Here is a 6000-nt window from a genome sequence, read left to right as displayed (position 1 = left end):
TCTCTATAATTATATTATTAATTAATTCTAGCAGGAATATTTAAAAGAAATTAGAAGAGTTTAATTAAGCTCTAAATCAGCTAATGCTTTGCAATTACGCATACATTCACATTATACCTTGATGTCAAAATGTTGTCCCAATAATTAGAAAAAGAAATGAGGAAAATATCAAACTTCTATATTCATTTGAGTAGGATCAAAATGGTCCAGGCAGGACAAATGTATCAGCAATTGCAAATATCAAAAGTAAAGTGACACTTTATAATTAAGAACAAATATCATATACTAACAAATGCTAACAATTAAAATTCCCGCAGGAAAAGCATACGTCCGATGGCTATCTGTTATTATCATAATGATTAAAGTATGACTTATAGCAGTCAAATTATATTGTTTTTACTACTGTCGAAGAGTTTCTAGTGTTATAAATTATAATACGAAAAATGGTCAAAAATATCTCTGAACTATCTAAAATAGATCAAAAATACTCCTCGTTAATTTTTTGGCTCAAAAATACCCTTCTGTTAAATATTTAGCTCAAAAATGTCCCTCCCTCTAACAGAATTCCATCAAACATGCCACGTGGGTAAAAAAAGGTCACATGAACATGCCACATATAAAATCCCCTCTTAATTCCATCATCACAATTTAGAACCCGATCCGACCCAAAACCAAAAATCCGATCCAAAATACCCAATGCAACATATTCTCATCAATACTGAAGGGAAACAAAAGTTGAGATGGAAGAAAAAAAAAATTATAAGGCACGCGCTTCAATAGTCAGGTAAGCATCAAAGAGGTTCCCAGTGACACCTTCAATAGTGTCATCAATGGAAAGAATGTGTATGCGGTTGCCATACTTGACATCAGGACACTGATGCACAGAGACAACATTATCAAGTCGAAATCTTAAGTTATTTTTGAAAACCTTGTTCATTTTAATCTTCAGGACATCATAGGTGTCATCGGCAACAATAAGAGAGTTACGCGCAGTTGGATTCAAGTTCAGCAATTGCCCTTTTGTGAATTAAGAACCGCGAAAAATTCTAATGCAGATGAAGAAAGATGCATACCATGCACTAATCCTCCAAATTCAATCTTAATTTTAAAGCACAACAGCAAGATTGAATCCCAAAGTATGCACAAGTGTGCTTTCTACGTAGATATAATAGATAAACAGATACAGAAAATGAAGAGAAAGAACCACAATTAAGTCCTCATATTTGGGATTGCATTTGACAGTCCATGTCTTGTGAACAAACATCAATTGTAGTTTGTATTATTCAGTTTTTGGATTGTTTTTTTTTTATTATCGGGACGGGTTCTAAATTGTGATGCTGGAATTAAGAGAGAATTTTACATGTGGATTGTGATGTGGCATGTCCACGTGGCCTTTTTTACCCACGTGGCATGTTTGGTGGATTTCCGTTAGAGGAAGGAGCATTTTTGAGCTAAATATTTAACGGAGGGGTATTTTTGAGCTAAAAAATTAACAAGGGATATTTTTTATCCATTTCAGATAATTCAAGGGCATTTTTTACCCTTTTCCGATTATAATATAACGAGAAAATAAGATTTTTTATCCTTTAATTTTCTTTAATAGAATATTAAAACAACAATCAAGGGTGCATTTGTAATTGATTTTTGATTGCATAGAGGGTGAAGATATTAGATTTTTAAATACAGAAAAGAGTATTTGATTGTGTCATATATTATAAGGGTGTTTAGTGTAAATAATCTTTAAAATTATTGGAGTGCAAGCTGAGTTAACATTTCTCACATTTTGTTTGAATTTAGATGAATGAAATTATTCAATATTTATGGCTATAAAAATAACAATGAGCTAAAGCAGAAATACACTGAAAATGCAGAGAACAAGCTGGCCAAAACACTAATATTTGTCTGAAAAAATTGAGCTAAGTCCACCTGACACTGCTCTTGGCATGACCACAAAATTAATTAGGTATAAAATACTTGCTAAAGAGTAAAGAAAACAAAAACTTCGGGGGGTTTAGTGTGAAGTTATATTTTTAGTTGGAAATGATTTGACAATTAAAATGGAGTTTTTCGGTACGAATTTGAATTAATCGAGCCTCAAAGTAGATATTAAACATCAGATGAGAAATAAAAAAGAAAATCATATAGTCAACAGATAACGAGTTAAGATTTTGAGTTTTTGCGAAGACGAATATATAATTTAGATCACTGATAGTTATTGTCATAGTAATGATGAAGCTCGAAGCATGAGGCAGTGGTTTCTGATTTATTTAAATAAAAAAAAAAAACAGCAGAGAGCAGAAAAAGAAGTCTTTGTACTTTACCACAGAAAACAAGGGAATGTAAGCAACTCTGATTGTCATGTTTATCATATTAAAAATTAAGTTGAGTATAATTATATATATAATCCTATTCTTCTAATGCAAATTGTATGTAATTAATTGTTGTAAATAATAATGTGTATAATCTATTGTAGTAGTATATCATAAGCTGTCTGCTCCAAAATGTACATCATCTGCTGTTTCCTAGCTATACACAGTATATTCTTTTTCAGTTTCAAAGCATGCCAAGAGTGTCTATAAAGCAATCTCATTATTCTATATATGATTGTCTATATTTGTGTTTGTTTTGGGGGTATTTTATTGATCTGTTATACATAATTTTGCAAGGGGGGTGGCGTGGGGGGAGGGGGTATATTAACGCATGAATATATATAAGTATAATTATTATTAACTGTAATCGAAACTAAACTAAACTTTGTTTTAACTTTTTGAAATGCTTTGAGGCGCAATAATTGATTAGACATTTATAGATTATAAAGTATGCTTTGATGCGGCTAGCTACGAGAGCAAGTACCCTGAGAGAATCCTTTGAGACATTTCCATTTTGAGCCCGTAATCCAAATTGTAGCCTAACTAATTTAAATTTACGTCGTGTTTGTAGGCCCATTTGGGAAACACGACTCCCTATGAAAGAGTTGTTTTTTGAGACTGATTAATTCTAAATGGCGCATATTTGTATTTTTCGTTTCTCTTCTCCCACGCAATTTGTTTCATATTTTATTTAAATACATTTAAAAATAACCTTTAGTTTTGTTTAGACTTTTAATTGAATTTACGATGAAGAGTCGTTTCCACACTGGGTTGGTTATAATGAAACAATTGCAACTAAATATTGGTGGCATCAAAAAATTATACTAGATGGCACATAGTTAATTATTAGGAAGAAGAAGCTGGAAATGTTATTAATGAGCAAATTAATGACAATAACTAATGGAAAAATATACTAGTGCAAATAACTTGTATGATCAAATTAAAGTGTAATTAATTAATTAGAAGACATGCAGGATAAAGAGAACTCAAATTCTATTCTTAATCCTATCATAAGCCATTCGGTTTCGATGAAGTAGCATGAATGACCATTCTAATTATAAAGATCTAATTGATGCAAATTCTGGTTAATTTATTACTTATGGATTTTTTTGGTTGATTAATTTTGATATTGCAAATATGCAGTTGGTATGAAGTAACTTAAAGGACCTTCAAATAAATTAATTATACTATCAATAATATGGTTTTCTAACCATATCAAGTAATCTTTTTACTCAAATGTAACTTTGCTTTTACTTCTATAGGGCTTTAACTATCTCCTACATTTAATTTTGTTATACAACATACCTAAAATAAATTAACAACTAAAGAGTAAAATGAAACTGTCATTTTACGTCTAGTCATATTTGTACTACTAAATGGTTTCTTAGGAATAAAGCCCGTAACTGTAGCTTAATTAGCATTTATATATAAACCTCCAAGTTAGGTTATGTTTAATTAATTAACTATCCTTTAAATGACTGCCTCTTTTATAATTCGGCTACAAACAATAACTTCATATATATGATGATAAATAAACTGTTTGCTTTGTAGATGGATAAAGTACAACTGTCAAAAAAGATGCATTAATTAATCTTCTAACTATCTGTACCAACAGCCACCATTTTTAAACCTTAAATTATTTTAGGACTAGTGGAGGCTTAGCAAGGGTAGGAGCAAGAACCAGAACGAATTTAATATATATTCAAAATGAGGGACATTTTATTATGTATATAATTATTTTTATGTACGATGCACTTTAAACTAAACTATATAATGAGTTTAGTTAAATTCACAGAGCTCTCCAAAATTGCCTCCAGCCAAAAGAAGAAATTGCCTCATCCGGGAAAAGCTTATACATAGTAAAAAATGTACAAAAACATTTGGCATTCTTAATAGGGTTTTGGTGATTTCCCTTCCGAATGTGGCAACAAATATACATTTTAAATAGAGTGCTAAAACTTTTATCAGCATTTGTTAATTGTCATCGAACTCAATAATATCGTTATATACTTTAAGAACATTTATAAAGCGTGCTAAAATGGTTATCACCAGTAACTTCATCTAAATATATAATTTGATGACAATTAAATTATTACCATTAACTAATTACTCCTAAAAGGGACAAGGTGGAGTAGAAGTGAAGAACTTTGATGATTAATAGGTTTGAAAAGTGAGTCCTATCCTACATCCTAAATCAAAAAGGGTTGATGATCCACATCAGCTATATACATATTCTATTAGTAGTAGACATACTTTTTCTGGGAATTATTGATATTTAGACCACGCATTGGAACAAAAAGAGGAAAAGAGCTAAGATCATAAATTCCCTAATTAATTAACAGAATTAATGTAGAAATAAATAGAAGTAGCTTTCAATAATATTCATGATAATGACATATAACCACGACTGGAACAATAAAAACAGATTCAGAATTTAAATTTTATGAATTCATCTTATGAAATTCTTAGCCCCCGTTTGATCACTCATTAGAATTTTTCATTTTTTTCGTAAAACTATTTTACTTTAATGAAAATTGCTGTGTTTGGTCATAATAATTCCAAATATATATGGGATTGCATATGAAAATGTGAAAACTCTCACAAAAAATTAAAAAGAATTCCAACTTATTTTTATGGCCAGACACAACTTCAACTTCAAAAAATTTTAATTTTCGCGTGACCAAACACCTAATATATTAGATTTATTATATTTCTAAAATTATGAATTTATGTGTACTCTTTATTATGATTTCATTAAATATTTATAGATAAATTCATACAGTATGCCGAAAATATTAAATCTATATATACAGTCAAAACTCTTTATAGTAGCAGGTTTGTTTGAAAATTATGTTGTTGCTATAGTGAGATGTTGTTTTATCTGTATATTGATATTTGACGTTTAGATCTCATTTAGCTGTTTTAAACAAAATATATGTGATATTAGAAAGAATATGAATGTACCAATGATAAACATCAATAATCTTTTCTCGTGAAGTTATGAATATATAATCGATTCACATCAAATATGAATTGTTATAAAGGAATGATTTTACATACGAGTGTGTTGCTATAAAGAATGCCAATATTGTTTTAGATAAATATTGCTATTGAAAAAGTAAAAATATAACATAGCTCAAAAATTGATTAAATTTATTATAATGAAGTAGCAATTTCTCGAACTTTAGGCAAAGCTTCCAACTTATTTACTGTCGGCGCTTTTTCTTCAACTTATTATCCAACCATTAGTCCATTAGTACTCGTCATTATTGATTTGACATATATATTAATATGTATTGAGTGATTAATAATATATAATAATAAAATAAATTAAAATAGATAAATTATTTATTATTTTTTAAATTAAATAAATATTATTGAATTTCTAAAAATATAATATAGCAGATAATTATTGATGAACGAAGAGAGTATGATACATTAGCTAGCTACTTCATTTATTTACTTTCCAAAAGTTAAAAGTGCTCCAACAAGTCAATATTCTCGATTTTCTACTTCATTAAATAATCATATACATATTTTATTAATTAATAATATGAGATAGAGAAAACAGAAAAAACTAAGTGAGAGAAAAACACTGGGGAAGAGAGATCATAAAGTTAAAAAGAAACAA

This window comes from Capsicum annuum, chromosome 1 (assembly GCF_002878395.1).
Source record: "Capsicum annuum cultivar UCD-10X-F1 chromosome 1, UCD10Xv1.1, whole genome shotgun sequence".
Classification (NCBI taxonomy): domain Eukaryota; kingdom Viridiplantae; phylum Streptophyta; class Magnoliopsida; order Solanales; family Solanaceae; genus Capsicum; species Capsicum annuum.
Note: the sequence above shows the minus strand (reverse complement) of the source record.